We start from the raw sequence: 18,069 nt of genomic DNA, 5'->3' as shown, positions 1-18,069 counted from the left end.
CGGGGATCAAGCCTGCAACCCAGGCATGTGCCCTGACTGGGAATCAAACCATGACCTCCTGGTTCATAGGCCAATGCTCAACCACTGAGCCACACCAGCTTTTTTTTTTTAAGAATCGGAAAATATGTCAAAAGCAGTCATTGTAAATTTTGGTAATGATTTAGTATATTCATAGCAAACAGGTTGTATATACCAGAGAAATTGTTGGGTAAAGAAGGAAAGAAAGTAAAATGAATTTTGGTTACTTTCCAGTGGGTATTTGAGTTATAAAGATACCAAAGGAATGAATGAAATACTAAAAATAGGCATGTACGTAGAAAGACCCCATTTCTTGTCTTTCTTACATGAAATTTGGCCAAGCACACACATTAAACTAAGCTCTATGATGAATTTAAACATATCATTGGTCTTTGTGTAACACCTTCAGGTTGTTTTGATGTAGGAAACACACTCATCATTCACAGAGGGAATTATTTAAGTTATAGATTTGACAACAAAGACTGAATCTACATAGTGATAAAACATCTGCTCAAGCCTAGTCAATAGCTCAGTCAATTCTGCGAAGAAATCAGTCAAGCCTGTTGCTTGGTGGCATGTAGACAAAACCACCAACTGATCGACTGAGTTTTTTGCTTTCGAATGGGTTGTTTGGCATCGTGTAGACCCAGCCTATGATTATACTGCCATCTGTATTCTTTCTTACATCAGGCTTATTTCAGCCACAACTTATACATGCTGTTTTGAGAAGAACTAGTCAATATTTTGGTTTGTCTTTAGCTATAAGAGCTCCGTAGACAGTCTTGCGTGAACTTGGCTCTGCCTAGCTAATTCTCTGTCAGTTCTGGCAGCTATGGGAATTTAAGTTCATGGTGTAGATATTTGGATTCCCCTCAAAATAAAAATAAAATATGTAAAATAAAATCTTAAAATAGGCTGCTTTTCTTTGACAAAAATACCCAAATTCCTAGAAATGGCCAGCCATAGTCAATATGTAACAGTATAATTTTAATGTAAAAACAATACAAAATACGTAGACTATTTTAAAGGTAACAGTTACTCGTGTTTTCATAGTTTTCAAACTACATGAAGCACTTGAATAAATCTGTTTCCAAATTCAACTGTACATAAATGCTTTTGGAACTGTAAGGTACTATGTGATGGTGGTAGGATTGCTCACTCGGCATTGGAAAATGAATTTAAATATTACATATATTTTTTCCTCACTAGGGCTATCACATCTTGTAACATTGCAGCTATAATAGGGACCAGTTAATTCTTTTTTTATTTTTTAAATATTTTATTGATTTTTTACAGAGAGGAAAGGAGAGAGACAGAGAGTTAGAAACATTGATGAGAGAGAAACATCGACCAGCTGCCTCCTGCACACCCCCCACTGGGGATGTGCCCGCAACCAAGGTACATGCCCTTGACCGGAATTGAACCTGGGACCTTTCAGTCCGCAGGCCGACGCTCTATCCACTGAGCCAAACCAGTTTCAGCGGGACCAGTTAATTCTTCTAAGGACATGGGTTTAAAAGAGGGAGAAGTTTTAACTTTAGAGGGTGATAAAGCATCAAAGAGTTTTGTATAATGATAACATTGTCCTCTGGTTTTAACCAGTCAGCCATTTTTGAAAGATGTTTTTCTACAAATACAACTGCTCAAAAGTAGATTTGTTTGTTTGTTTCTTTTGTTAATGAAAGTTGGGGGATGTGATCAGTCAAAGAAATGAGGAGGAGATCTGTAGTCTTTATTCAAAAAAGTGAGAAAAAGGGCAGATTCAGGTGTTGTGGGCCTGAAATGTATACAATTTAAGGAACCCACTTTGAAAAATATGTAAAATGATAAATAAAAATTAGGTACAAAGTGAGTTTTATTTCATTGAGGAATTATTTTATTTAAGTATGAGTTTTCGACGTGAGAGGAAAAAGATCTTTGGAAGAGGCATGTGCAAGTCAGGGATCCTCACACTTCAGCTGCATCAGCTCCACAATGTCGCCGATCACGGGCTAACAGAATGTGCTAGGACAACAGCGATAGGAAAAGTTACCTCAACTTTGAGCACAGGAAAACAATTTGTCATAAAGGATATGACTTAAGATAGCTCCTACACTTGTAAGGTATAAAAATACTGTAGAATCACTATATTGTACACCTGAAACTAATATAGCTAATATAATTTGTATACCAACCTATAGTTATATAAAAAATACAAAATAAAATGAAATTCCTACAATGTTTTTTAACCTGTATTCTAATTCTAAAATGATAGAGACTACTACCGAAAAACAAAGTGAGGGGGCTTTGTTTTTCAGATATCAAAAATTAGAAAGGCACATAAATTAAAGCAAGTGATATTGCCACAGGGCTAAACAAATAGATTGACGGAAAAGAAGAAAACAACGTACATATATAAGAAACCCACACAAATAAAGCCCATGTTTGTCAGAGAAGTTCATTTGTAACAGAAATGGCATTGAAATTAGCAGGGAAAGGACAGACTTTAATAACTGACTCTGGCAATAAAAGCAGTTATCCAATAATTGTGCTTTATAATATTTAGAAGATAATATAAAAATATGTTAACCCAGCTTTGTCCAATAAATGTTTGTTGAATGATCCACATTAGTCTGTAATTCCCTTATGATGTTTTCTTCAATGTGTTATATTTTAACTGCCCTGTTTTTTTTCCTGGTGGCATAATTTTATTTCACATTTGGAAGCATGTCTATAATTACTGCAAGATTTAAGTCCTGGGAGTAGGAACTTTCTAATACACAAAAAAGGTGAGCATAATCTGTCCCTGAAATTTGAATACTGTGTCCCTCATTTTATTATAATAAAAATACAAAAACTTGGCATTGTCTAATAACTAAGCACGCCCAAAGTCACAATAATTGGCTTATAAGTCCAGAGTATCATTCTTAAAGAGTTAAGTGGCCAAAGGATGCTGATGTTCTCGGAGTATATTCCAGTATGTAGATGTAGGTTATCTTATCCTACCTAGACGTGCTAAGTCCTCTAAGCAATGAGAGATCAAAGACCTGCTGTCCTTTTATCTCTGACAGCCCCGTGAGTGATGCTCCATAAGGTTATTCCTGGTGTGCCCCTCATTCTACAGAAACACAAAAAAACAATTCCAGTTGTAGAAAATGGGAAGACGGCGTGCAGTACTTATCCACTGGACACCATTACTATCTATGACTGTTTGAATAATTGACCCCGCTTTTTTTTTTCTCTTAGCCAGAGTTAGTTGGGTAAATGCCTTAGTTTTCCATCTTATTTAATCTTTGTAGACAGAGCCAAAGAAGTCCTCCTCCTCTAAACACAGTCTCTTCCACCGTGCAGACCACGCTAATGCTCTTGATTGGCATGGCACAGCAACTATTTGAGTCCGGTGAGTCAGTCAAGCAAGAATGTCTGAAGGCAGACTGACTCCTCTGTTTAAGTACTTAAATGCACAGCAAACTCTGCTCACCTCTTTTCTTCACTAGTGCTGTCTCACGAAGCAGTGTATTATTATAGATAATCTGCAATGAATAAAACACAAAGCACTCTGTATTCAAAATATACATACATTTGCCAAGTTTCCTGAACCTGTGATTTTTCAAAATAAAAGATACAAATATTTATTTGAAAAATGATATAATTAAGAAGGGCTTACTACAGAGCAGCAACTACACATGGTATATAAACTAAACCACAACACCAATAAACAGGTTTTGCCGACAGACACCTATTGTGTCAATCAGATTAGTTGAACTCAAAATAGTGCCAGGAAACCTCTTTCATGCTTCAACAGAACATAATTTGTTTGAAGTAATGATGACTAGTTATGTATAATTATCTGATTATCCAGAAGAAGAAAAAAACAACTTGCTTAAACTACTTTGGTGTGCTGCATTATAAGGTTTCATTTCGTCTCAGAATTATTTAATGTTTATGCAGTTCTGAGACAAACTGCACAATTCAAAACCAATTAAGAGATTTGCCCAGATCACCCATAACTTGTAAATTGGTACAACATAGTAGGATACTTATTAAGTTGGGATTTTTTTTTTTTGGAGTGTAGTTGAGACTTCAAAAATAATGAGGTTTTCCAGAAGGGGAATAGTTTATAAGTCATCAGTCAATGAAAATGATTCATGAAATTGTATCAATTTTAATATAAAACAACATAATTCTTATCTCTTGTGTAGGTAGACTTTGAAAATGTATGAGAAAGTGAATTGCTTATACTATGTAAATGAAAATAATCATTCAGTGTCTAGCACAGACTTGCAAATCAGGAAAAATATTTAGATTTATACACAAAGAATTTTTAGTCATTCTTATTCTTCTGGTTTACTTGGAAACATAATGAATTAAACTAATATTATTCTCTGTTCAACTGGCATAAATTACTTCTGCTCGTGGAACTATTTATTTGTAATACTTGCCCAATGAGTTAAAAAGCTAAAATGTTTATTCCCAGGTGAGGTCCCAGTTCCTTGTGGGAAATAACTTAATCTTGGTAATTATCAGGATAAATAAAAGTTATTTATAACATTTAAACTATTTCTTTGTTATTTAAATTTAAAATACATTTCTATATAATGCTGACCTTAAATCATCTCCTTGAATTTCCATTATTATTAGTTGATAGAATTAGGAATGCTTTGGCCACAAATAATATAAAATATTCCTAACACTGGTTAGAGAAAGACTTATTTTTCTCAAGTAATAAGGGTGCAGATAGGCAGGCAGCTAATGACACTGATTCTATGACCAACCATGTTAGGATTTATATCAACTGAATTGTTCCTGGCCTTTTTCTCATGCGTCCACCATGAAAGCCACATCTCTTGGCATTGCATTTATGTGAGGGTAAGAATGGGGGGACAGAAATAGCAGCACTGTCCATTGCTTTATCAGAAATCCAACCTACAGCAGAACTTCTTGATCAGTCTGAAATATGTCACATGGCTACCTCAGCAAGGATGGCTGAGAAAATGAATGCTTTATAGTGGGGATGGGCAAGGGAGAAAATGACTGAATGAACTAAACCATAATGTTGTTTGTATTGACATTAATATTCTAACTATAGGAGAGTGATTCAGTTGATTACAAATCTGAAAAGTTGGGATAGTATTTCCCTGTCTACTTAAAATTGTGTGAACATTAAATGAGATGATATGCATGGAATTGCTCTATAGGCTATAAAGAACTAAACATAGTCTGAATTGTCAATGTTGACCTGGGAACACAGCTTCAAAGGTACTATTCCATCACTCCCTTATGTTGGTCACCTCAATCACAATTTAGCCTCCTCATTTCTGGAAACCCATCCTCAGACCTGTAAACAGAGTCATACTATAGCTCCTGAAATATAGAAGTCTTAAGATAGTCACAGTAAGTGCAGAAGGGGAAAGGCAAAGAAATAAAAGCAATTAGAAAAAGGTGTTATAAAAAAAAGTGAAGGTAACAATGATTTTTATGTAATTTATAATAAGCATCCTAGAATAGAAACTCTATAAAAGGAACACAGAATTCCACACTGTAAAAGTAGAAATTTCCCCTGAAATTAAGGGAAAAACTGATGAAGTGCATATAAAGATATTTTGTTTCAGGGGGGGAAAAAGGTAAAAATTTAGCCAGGTTAAAATGTTAAACTTTAAGTAATTTAAAATATATATTTGAAAAGATTTCTGTCATCTAGGCAGAAAAGCAAGTAAACTATCACATAGAAAAATCATGCTAACCTCAGATTTCTCCAAGCAACATTGAGTTCCAGGAGACTATAGAAAAATGTCTGCAAAGTCTCACTGTTAAGAAAGTATGACCCAAGATGCTCAACATCCAAGCATAAGGACCAAAGCCAGATATTCTTTTTTTTTTAATTTATTGATTGTAGAAAGGAAGGGAGAGGGATAGCGCTATAGAAACATCAATGATCAGAGAGAATCATTGATCAGCTGCCTCCTGTGTGCCCCCTACTGGGGATCAAGCCTACAACCCAGGCATGTGCCCTTGACCTGAATCAAACCCAGGACCCTTTAGCCCACAGGTCAATGCTGTATCCACTGAGCCAAACCAGCTAGGGCCAAAGCCAGATATTCTTAAGCACACAATGACTAGGGAAGTACAACACCTGTGAGCCCATCCTATATACTAAAGAGCTAATATGCAAATGGTCATCACGCTCTTACACCCTCCCCAGAACTTCTCAGACACTCAACACTGGGGAGAGAGGAATGAGGACCAGCCAGGCACAAATGATCTGGGGAGAGAGAAATAATGGGGACCAGCCAGGCAAAAATGAGCTCATGAGATAGGAACTGGGACCAGCCAGGCTGCAGCCCAGGAGAGGGCCAAGCCACCTGCCCTGCAGTCCTGGACGCCAGCCCCTGCAGTTGTGGCCCAGGAGAGGGACAAACCACCCACCCCGAGGTCCTGGGTGCCTGCCGCTGAGGCCGGCCTGGGTGAAGCCAGTCTGGGTCCTGGGTGCCTGTGGCCAGCCTGAGGGAGTAAGCCTAGGTCCTGGGTGTGGGGCGAGGCAGAGGTGGTTACAGGCAATCAGGCCAATGGGGGAGCAGTTCGGGGTGATTAGGCTGGTAGGGGAGCAGTTAGGGGCAATCAGGAAGATAGGCAGAAGTGGTTAGGGGTGACAGGCAGGCAGACAGAGGGGTTAGGGGCCATCAGGCAGGCAGGCAGTCAGGTGAGCGGTTAGGAGCCAGCAGTCCCGGATTGTGAGAGGCAGTTGGACATCCCCGAATCCAGGATTGGAGAAGGTGCAGGCTGGGCTGAGGGATGCCCCCACCCATCCTGTGCATGAATTTTATGCACCAGGCCTCTAGTCCTATATAATAAAAGTGTAATATGCAAATTGTCCAAACAGTGAAACAACCAGTGGGTGGGGAGCAGGACTGGTGAGCAGGCAGCACCAGGCCAGCCAAGGCATGTGCCAACAGGCAGAGGGAGGGAATGGTGATGGGGAGGGGGTGCGGTGACCAGTGGCAGTGGAGGGGTGATGGGGGGGTGGTATCATCCCCTGAACAGCCCACCCAGTCACCTCCAGCAGAGGGAGGCTGGGCGGCAGCAGTGGAATAGTGGAGTGATGGGGGGGGCGGGGCGGGCGAGTCCCAGTGCACGAATTTACATGCACCAGGCCTCTAGTCTTGAAATAAAGAAATACAGGAAGGTGAAAACAAGGCAACCAAAAGAAGAATTAAAATAACTCAAGAATGGGGAAGTGATTGATAGTGACTGTATTTAAATATAGACCTGATAACCAATTGTGGAAATTCAATTTTGGGGACTGAGTTTAAATGTTATATACCTTGATGACACAAAAATAATACCATAAAAGGAAACCACCAAGAGACAGACAAAAGGAGAAGGGCAAAGTTTATTTGCATATTTCTAAAAGAAATTCAAACCTTTCTAAATATGAAGCTTCTTGTTCTAAAAACAACTACAAATACCTAGTGTCTTTATAACCTTTTTAAAATGTAGAAGCATATATTTTTAAAAATATCATAACATAAAAAGCATTTGTTTAGTGTTTAGTATGTCTATTGTATATTTGATATATACAGGCTGTCCCCCCAAATTGAATATACACTTTAACAGCTAATAGCTCAGTTTTGAAAATGAAATGTATTTTCATAAACATTACCTTTATAATTATTCAAAATGCGTTTATACAATTGTGGGACATTATCTATGTATATAGTAAGCAGAATAATGAACCCCCAAAGATGTCCACATCCTTATCCCTAGCACCTGTACATATGTTACCGTACATTGCAAAGAAGAAATTAATGTTATGAAAGGAATTAAGGTTGCTGCTAATGAGTTGAGCTGAAATTAAAGAGATTATCGTAGATCATCTGATCAAGCCAATGTAGCCACAAAGGTCCTTGAAAATGGAAGAGAGAGGCAGAAGGTTAGCGATACAATCTGAGAAGCTCTCTCAACTAGTCCTTACTGGCTTTGAAGATGGAACAAGGGGGCCACAATCCAAGGAAGGTGGAAAGGGTAAGGGAAACATATTCTTCTCTGGAGCCTCCAGAAAAAAAGGCCGACCTCTTGATTTTAGCCCCATAAGACTTCCATAGAACCACTGGATAAGAAAGTGTTGCTTTAAGCAAGTAAGTTTGTGGTAATTTGTTACAGCAGCAAATTGAAACTATCCTGTTTACATGCAAATAGGTTTATAAAAATGATGTTCAGTTAAAGTTAAGGATGCATCTCAAAGTGGAGATAAATAGTTTATCTTTGGGTGTGGGGTTGGGTGGCTAGTTCCACCATCTTTTAACACCCAGATAGAGGTATATACTTACATTCTTATTAAAGAAATGGAATCGGTAGGGAGTAAAAGTTGGCATTAATTCCAGAATACCACTATTTCATGCTTTGGAAATCCATTTAAAATCCATATACTAATGGGGGAGAAGAAAAGATTTGACAGAGAATGTCTCCTGTTCTGGCTGGGGGAGGGAGATAGTAACATTTATCTAAAGTCAATATAATTATCCCATAGCACTTGCACCTAAGAAAGGAAGACACTGAACTGGTTGAATTTTAAGCATTGTGTAATCTGCCTGATAAGTACTTGTTGAAAATTTCAGTCAGATTTTCCTTTTCCCTTGATGTGGAAAAAATATTTACATTTTCTCCTTACCCCATTTCCACTCTTCTCTTTTCTCTGTTTTAGCCAATTTAATTGTAAGACGTTATATTGCCAGTGTTGAGGTTATATGGAAACTGGGATATTCATTGTTCTGAACATATTTATTTTTGTGATATTACTTTTGAAAACAGTTGAAAATAAGTGCTTACGAAAATATTTTGCCCGGCTGAACTTGTGTCTCTTTTTTCTTCGCTTTGGTGCTGAATTGATCTCTGTATTAACTGTAATCTCCCAGCCCAGACTATGACAGACCTAATCCTTACAAGTGAATCAAATTTTTTTATATTCTTTTGGCAAATAAGTATGCAATGAAGGGTATTCCCACTTTTTTTGGGGGGGTGCTTTAATGGGTAGTTTGACACCACAGTTTTCAAAATCTAAGAGGATATACTAACTTGGATGAGAAACCCTTATTCGTCCAATAAGTTTGGAAAAAATATAATCTGTAGGAGCTAAAGGTCTTGATTTTCTTGGCTGGCAAAATATATTTTCCGCAATTGCAGAGTTGAAGTAAAGACAAATGAATATCCCCATGGTGTAATCACCAGGTTGAAGAATCAGGTGACTTTAGTCTTCAAATTCCCTTTTAGCACAGTAAGTTTTTATGTTTTTTTATACCTTGGTTGGTGGATGAGTCAATGTTTAAATGGTCATTTATCATTCACCATATAAAAGAAAAGCTATTACCTGAAACTCATTTTTACAGTTGCAGGCAAACAGAAATAATAATTTCCAAGGACCTAAAGCTGTTTCTTGAAGAATGTCAGCATTTTATCCTTATTTTACTTACCATTTACTTATAGATGAGCCCGTTTTTGAGAGCTGCACCCTGCCCGTTCTTGCTGCAAACAGGATCTACCAACTCCCTGCTATAGCAAGTAAGGAGAGGAAATTTGGCTTTCCAGAAATCAGAATTACCTTTCAGACAGACTCAGAGAACCAGACCAAAGGCACCAAGCCAGCCAGAAGCAGTCCTGGCTCCTGTCCTGAGCTGAGCTGTATTAATTCTAAGTAGTTAGGTGACTACTAAAGTGTCTCTACAGGGGGTCATTGCACTTATTCCCAGGGTGATCCTGACTTTTTCAGACATTTTAAAAATTATCATTCCAAATATATATATTTGAGTTTGTAAACATTTACTGCCTTCTCTAGTGATGAAATGAAATCATCTATTGAGATATAGAAAGGAATAATGATTTCCAAAGACGCTAGACAGTAGTCTTCATGAAAATTGATGAGTGGCTTCATGAAAAGTCTTTAGGAGAGATGTCTGGGTGATTTAGAAAGAGCAGAAATGCTCTAGAATCACCTAGACCTGGTAGCAAGTCTTCCCTCTAATGTTTAATAACTGTGTGGAGGCATGCAATTTACTGAGCCTCTCTAGCCATATTTATTTAAGGTTATAAACATGAGAAATACTACTATCTACATCAGACAGTAGTTGTGAATGTGAAATTAAACACATATAAAAGGCTTGCTAACCTGGCTGATGTGCCATAGGAGCTCAATAAATGTTAATTCACTCCTGGGTAATCACTCTCAGATCAGAGAAGTCTCTTTGACTGGGTCGGAGCAACCTGCCCTACTATTGATATCTTTGAAATATAATCCCAGGCTAACCATAATTCAAATCTACACTCAATCAGATAGAATAGGTATAGGCCTTGCTTTTGTCCCAAATTCTCACCTGTCCTTCACTCTTCTAGGAACACCTATGGGGTGCCAGCTATGTTTCAAATACCATGTTGGATGGACCCTTACATACTTGAGTCATTGTGATTGAAATGAGATAGTCATTGTGATTCCAAGTTACCACAAAGGGGACTGAATTTCTGGGAACTTAACTAACTCAAAGTTCCACAGCTCATAGATGATAATTCTGTCTCCGTATCCTGTCCCACTTTACCTTTCTACCTCCCTCCCTGTTCTGTGATATCAGAGAGGGCTCAGAGGTGTGGTTTCCATAAATCAGCCTAGTGTTTATCCTGACAAACTAATCAACGCATGAAAAAAAAGTAGAGCATTAGCATTACTCCTCAGCCAGGGAGGGGATGTTGGCAACACAAGCAATGCTGTGCTTCTCTTGGCTTGCTGGTTGGAACCACTGCCCTGCATGCAGAGATCTGGTGATGTAATGTGCAGGCCAGGGAGGAGAACCACCACCCCTTATCAGATGGTCCATGGGGAGACGGTGGGAGACTAAGCTGGAACTGGGCTAAGCTGAAAACAACTGACAGTGCAGGCAAAGAATGGGGACTTGTTCTTAGTGGGCCCCTGCGCCTGTCTTGCATCTGTATTCACGTTGACTTTTCTACCACCTTTCTTAGGTTTCTAGGAAATATGATGGAGAAGACAAAGCTGCCAAATGCACATCATTTGTGAAAGCTTCTGTTCAGATCCTGACCTGCTCACCCTTTCTGCTCAGCAGAGCCAGTGTAGAAACACTCATGAACCTTGCATGCCTTTCCTTTTGAGTGTAGTCTGAGTTAGGCATGAGCAGCCTTCCCTTTTCCAAGGCCTTTCTATATCCCCACAAGGTCCTCCAAGTCCACAGTTTCCATCCAAGAAGGGAGAGAAGGCAGTGCAAGGAGAGAGATGCATTTACACATTTAGACCCTTTCATTTTCCTCTCCAAAAACTGAGGTCCTAGGCCATTACAGTGCCATTGTGAACCCATAATAGATGCTTCCTGAGAACAGAGCAGGCATTTAATGGCCAGTGAGGACATTTCTATTACAAAATACAGAAGAAAAGATTGGTGCACTTTTCAAATCAATTGCTTGGGAAAACAGAAAATGAGAAAAAGTTAAGATGAAGTTGTAATTTTAATAAGCACATTTGTATTTTAGTTATTAGAAGAACATCTATGTACATTTGAAAAATAGTGGTGCCTCTACATGGGAGACTCAGTATCAGACCATGCTTAGAATGCTCAGTGGCTTACGTGGACCATTTGAAGTCGTTTTGCAGCATCACCACAGGGAGAGCCTCAGCCACAGGTGGCAATCCCTGCTTTTATAAATACAGAGCCACAGAGATTGTGATGACGTATGTAAAATGACATGTTAAGGAAACTGACCATAACCTGATCACTGGAGCCATAAGAGACTGACTACAGGCAGATTGTTTGATGATTTCATTATTCTAAGTATGGAGATTTGGGACTTCCTGCCTAGGTCGTGGCAATAGAAATAACTAGTTGATAAGTATAAAGAATATGCAAATTTTTAAAATTATTTTTTACTGCTTGGATGTTGGAAGCAAATGAGAGACTCCATGTTTTCAAGTCTTAGCTGTTAGGAGGTTGATGGTAGTAAACAGTTGGCTTGGAGGAAAGATGAAGTCGGTCTTCGTTGTTTTGAAATAATGGTGGTTTATTTGCTGGCTGGGTGGGTGGGGACACTAAGCAGGCAGTTAGAAGCAGGTGAATGAAGTTCAAAAGACAGGGCATGACTATAGATAAAGGTTATGGAGTCATTTCTGTAGGAGAAGTAATTAAAATCATAAGAGAACAAAACTGCTCTCTCTAAGAGAAAGAATACAGAGCTGGAACAGTTGAAGATGGATTGGGAGTCCACCAGGGACAGCCAACTTTTTCTGTAAAGGGCCAGAGAGTAAATATTTTTAAGCTTCGTGGGCCAAAGGTCTCTGTTGCAACTACTTAACTAATCCATTGTAGAGAAAAAGCAGCCAAAAATAATATGTAAATGCATTTGCCTTACTGTGGCAAAAACGTATTACCAAAAACAGGTGACTGGCTACATTTGGCCCAAGGACTTTAAGTTTGCTGACCTCTGATCTAGACACCCAAGTTCCATGAGGGCAAGGACTATGTCTTCTTGGCTCACTACTGTATCTTCAGCACTTAACATAGCAGGTTCTTTTTTTAAAAAATATATATATATTTTTTATTGATTTTTTACAGAGAGGAAGGGAGAGAGATAGAGAGTCAGAAACATCGATGAGAGAGAAACATCGATCAGCTGCCTCCTGCACATCTCCTACCGGGGATGTGCCCGCAACGCAGGTACATGCCCTTGACCGGAATCGAACCTGGGACCTTTCAGTCCGCAGGCTGACGCTCTATCCACTGAGCCAAACCGGTTTCGGCAACATAGCAGGTTCTTAACAGCCATTTGTTTAATTGATGAATTATGAGTTGGTGTGATCATGTCTACATTTCGCTTTGAGGAGCAAAGAAGTCCAGGAGCAATGTAAAAGTTATGAGTACAATCAAGGTTGTATGGCATAGACAAAATCAGGAAAAGAGTGTGTCAACAAAGAAAAGTCTAGCAACAATGATGACTGATAGGTTATGAGTGCTGCGGAGTTGTAACTTTTTTGGCAATCAGTAACAAGTCAGGTATTGAGGTGCACAAGATAGTAATAAGATCACAGGAATGTTATAAAAGAAAGGACATAGCCACACAAGATAATCTGAGTGTCAGGATGGAAGTAACTTTGTGAAGGTATTTGTATGGTTTAATTTCAATAGTTACTGTCCTTAATACATTTAAAATTTCAGTCAAAAAGATACGATATTAATTATAATGAAAAATGTGTAGATTGGATTCTTAAAAATCTAACATCATGATTTTGTGAACTATTTGAAGGAGAATCAGTCAAACTTGTTTTTTTGACATTCTGTAGCTAAAATAAGCAGCGTGGCTAATTTTTTTAAAGTAGTTGTGTTGATATTTGTCAAGCATTTCTGAACTATTTTCTCTAAATTTATGAGCTTAACTTTTGTGAATTTCCAACTTCACCTTATGAAGTCAATATTAAACACATGACTTAAATATTTTCCTTGTATTAGTATTTTCCAACATTTACCTATTCCTTCCACGTTATCCCCACACAGAGCTGTCGGACTTTCTCCACGATCATTTCATAGAAAATTTTCTTCTCTAAACCCGCTTATCCCAAGGTAAATTGATGGGTTTCTAATGAATAAATTCCAGAAGGAAAATATCAGCATTCTTATACTTCAATTCAAATTATTTAAATTCCTTCGCCCTTAACTATAGCCACCCGTCATCCTAAGTTCACACCGTGATTTTTAACAATGGGAAATTATTATTTTTTGTGCAATGTCGATCACCTTTGTGTCATTCGATACCTCGTGTGGTTAGTTGTTATGCCTGTTCAGGTGGGTGAAAAACAGCCACACCATAAACATGTCTAATCATGTCATTGAAGCTTTTCTTGGAATAATTGGAGTGTGATGATGGAGTAGGGAGAAAGAGGGAATGGAAATTGAGGAAAGGGGTCTCAGCCTGAATTTTCCAAATTGGCTATTTATCTGGTTAATTCTTCATCGTTCCTCATCACCGTGTCTGAATTGAGAAAATCTTCCTAATGATAATAAACTATGTCAAGAACAGATGGCTGATTTGATGTGATGAAAATAGCTGTGTCAATTGAGGGTATTTTTTTCCTTACCCGTTTTGCTTTTCATCACTCTGGGGTTGGTGGTTCATATGTGTTTTGTTTTTTTCTTTTACAGAATTTACCCTCAGCCCAATATAATGGGGTATCTCTCCCCAAAAGCAGTTTGGACCCCTTTCTCTGAAAGAAAGAATGGAGAAGTAGCTTTTTTTAAAAAGCAATTCCCACCTTTCCCACCTTTTCAATCCTTTAGTTCCGTTACTTTTGGAAGGATCAGTTTACAACAAATGTTTAGTGTCTGGAATTTTGCAGTTTCAGGCCTTGACAGGTTGGCATGAAAAGTGGTGGCATTATGTCAATTGTAAATGAGTATGCTATTTACATGCTAATTAAACTTTGCACTAGTGGGGTGAAAGCGAGTGCTTTGGAGCACCCCAGTTGTTCCGTTTATCGCATTGTTGTGTATTTAAACAGTCCATTGTTTGGTGCGTCACAGCTTCATCCCCTAAATATCATTTTGTCTTACATGACTTTCACCATATTACTCCACTGCTTGGCAAATCAAAGAGTTTGCTGTTGATTATGCTGAAGATAGTAACAGCTTTTATCAATTGCTTTCTATAGGCCATGCCTATGGCATTTTGTTAAACAATTTTTGTACCTTAATTTACTTAATCTTCAAAGTAAGGTGGGAATGGATATTACACCCTTTATACACATGAAGAAATTGGGGTCATACTGTCTGTAAGTGAGGACGTCAGACTTCAATATCTGTGCTGATATCCACCCTAACAGACTGCTTCCTGCTCTGGGGTGTCACTGATCCACAACGTATCCCCTGCTGTCTGATGTAGCCACGGTGACTGCCAATACACCAAGAGCAAGAATTGCACGTATCAACCCAATCTATTTACTTAAGGAAAAGAGCGAAAACAATAAGAGCATATGCATCTGACCCACGGTATTTTTTTTCTTATTTACATGAGACAGAGATCATAGACACAAGCTCCCATTACATACACGTTTCCCACTGCCTTTCAGTGGTGTTGTATCCTATCTCATACCAACACAGGCTGCCCGGTCTCTCAGTGATGCCATTACCTGGAATTCCACACGTGCTCTAGGTCAGGAGCCTGATTCAGGAATACCGAGTGTCTTTAGTTTATATAGTGAAAAGTGATGAATAGCCTATTGAGCTATTTTACTCTCCTGCTTCACATCTGCAGAAAGGTGGTTATTGGATTGGGCTAAAGACATTTTTTTTCCCTCCTCACTGGATAAGGAGCAGAATCAACATTATATCATACCTGTGTGGGAGTTGGCTTAACAAGATTTGCAGCGATAAAGACCAAGATGGGAACTTTTCCTGGCTGGGTCTGGAGGAGCACACCGTGCCTGTGATATTTATACCCCTGGCTGAGAGTGCAGAGTTGGCATTCCTTGGCATCGTCAACAGGGTGCTGGGCTGTGCTTCTTTCTTTTTAAAAAAATGACAGAAACAGGAAGCCTAGGTAGTTGACATTGACATAACTTGCCAAGAGAGGGTTGAACACATGATCCGTTTTAGCTTTTTCCTCGCTATTTTCAACCATCTTCCAGGTTGAAATAATTCCATAATAGAGTTAAAAATCCAAGGGAAGAAGAGAAAGAAAATAGACTTTAGTTCTTCATCATTACGACTACCATGCCACATCTCATGAAATGTGACATAGTTTTGCTCCATAACCTTGCCAAAGGGGGGAAAAAAATATCTAAATTTAAGCCGATAACTCGAATGGTTCCAGAGGTATCAACTTGTGAAAAATCATAATTTTGTATTGTGCTGAAAAGCCACCTTACAACACAGGGACTACCATCACTCCTTAATATCCAGCAGAGCCCCCCACTGTGCTTTGTCAGTCACTAGCAACATCCGAGTCTGCCTGTAAAAGTAATTCACACTTTTTTCACAACACTGTTGCTTTAATTACCACTGAACTCCGCTGATGCTCAGGCAGGCCTGGCAGGACCAAGGGAGGGTCAGAGCCACAAAAGAAGCAAATAGCTTTTTTCCCTTCTTACTTTATTATTTAACAAGCCATCTTTGATGGGAATGTTTCTAGTTCTGAGGCCAGGACTTAACTCTGAGTTCCCTTGGTGTATTCATTATCTATATAAAAAGGAGACACAAATGCCGTTGAGAGAGAGAGAAGTGGGAGGGGAGAGCGAGAGAGGGAGAGGGGGAGAGAGAGAGAGAGAGAGAGAGAGAGAGAGAGAGAGAGAGAGAGAGAGAGAATATTACCTACAATCCTAATTAGAAATTAAAAACTTGGGCAAAGAACATACTTAGCTATGCACAACTGGCAAACAGTGATTGCGTTTCTCATACAGCTCTTGCTTTCTGTAAATGAACATATATTTTCTATAGCACATATATTTTTTCTGTCTGGCTGGACAGAGGTCAATCTGTGTATGTCGTTACTGTGGATTTTTTTTTCAGGATTAGTTAACACAATAAATCATGCACCAAAGAAAACCATAGAACTATCCAAATCGACTAGTGCATAAAAGTAATACAAAGAACCATTGCTTTATACATAATATGACAGCAACATGATAGGTAGATCATCTTATGTGTATACTGCACCTTTCATCCCAAATCACAAAATGTTTCTCCAGTAAAACCATCCCTGTGAAAACAGCTCTCATTGTCTCCTCCACAAGACTATGAGGGTGTCTCCCATTAATGCCATACAGACTTTTAGGGAAGAAATACATGGGTCTGTTACCATAGGTAAATGACTTAAAGAGTGCTAAGCTTTTTCCTGACTTTAAAATCCCATGTTTAAAACATTATAATTTAAAGTTATACTATGGGCTTGTCTAATGCTACTATTGTTTATCATTTACTTATTGGTAATCTGATTTGTCACCCTGGTGCAGGGTTTAGCTGGAAAGGGCAGTGCTGTGATAAATTAATCCAGGTAAAGTTTAATCATCAGGTTCTATTGCAGATCAATTGACACATATTCCAAGTCCTCTATGGTTTGGTCCCAACCTGTTATTACGGATGTCTTTACTCCAATCTGTGTAAACCCTATAGGTCTGTGACTCCAAAATCTGATTGCTCATCATAATTTCTCAGGGGGAGGGAATTTAATAAATTGGGACATCTTGGAAGTGAGGTGTAGAGTCTTACCACTGTGGCAGGGTTCTTGGAGTTCCAGAATTCCTAGATCTCTTGTCAGTCTCAGTGTTTCCCTCGTCTCATCAGCTGTCTGGAATTCTCCAGGTGGAGCACGGGTGCCAATTTACGGTATCACATGGTCTTAACTGCTTCTCTCACCCCTTTCCTCATCCTCTACCAACCTCTCTGTGCTGCTGTGACATCCACCTTTGGGTATAACCTTTGGTGTTATACCAACTATACACATCTGGTGAGAAATGTTGTCTTCCTTATTTTCTGCCTTGTAAGCACTTACACCTTCTTTAAGTCGCAGCTCAAGATTTCTCCCTTCTTAGGGAACATCTTCGTGACATAGAAGGAAAGAAGTAGGTTTGGAGTGATAAAGAACTGGATTTGAGGTCATTGTTTTGTTACTTACTATATCACCGCACACAGGTCACTCAACCTTTCAGAGCCTCAGTTCATCAGAAAACAAATATGGGGGGACCATCCTGACATGTCTGTTGGAATGATTAGGTGACTTAATTGATGTAAAGCACCTGGCATGCTTCTTAGATCATTTCTTGTGTAGACTCCTGAAGTTAACATAAGCACTTCTTCCTGCACATGTCCATACTTCTTGTAACAAACCCCAGGTAGCCAGAACAGCAATTTAAAAGACACCAAGTCATAAAAAAGTATACATTTGAGGAAGGCTACCAACTTTTAGTGGATGAACTTTAGGATACTTTCAGAAAATGTGTTGGAGAGGTTGACCGAAACCACACTGGGACAGGCATTTTAGATTCAATAAAGAAATTTCACTTACTATGATTTCTTAAAATTCCTGAAGTGGTTATGG

General features: G+C 38.8%; 1 long non-coding RNA gene across 2 annotated transcripts in view; it reads left to right on the top strand.

Moving 5' to 3' along the window:
• Positions 1 to 18,069, top strand: part of LOC102766899 — a 352,974-nt gene that overhangs the window by 304,780 nt on the left and 30,125 nt on the right. The window lies entirely within an intron of this gene.

Source organism: Myotis davidii, unplaced genomic scaffold (assembly GCF_000327345.1).
Source record: "Myotis davidii unplaced genomic scaffold, ASM32734v1 scaffold6, whole genome shotgun sequence".
In the NCBI taxonomy this organism is placed as follows: Eukaryota; Metazoa; Chordata; class Mammalia; order Chiroptera; family Vespertilionidae; genus Myotis; species Myotis davidii.
The sequence above is the reverse complement of the archived record's forward strand: the minus strand, read 5'-3'. Positions and strand labels throughout refer to the sequence as shown.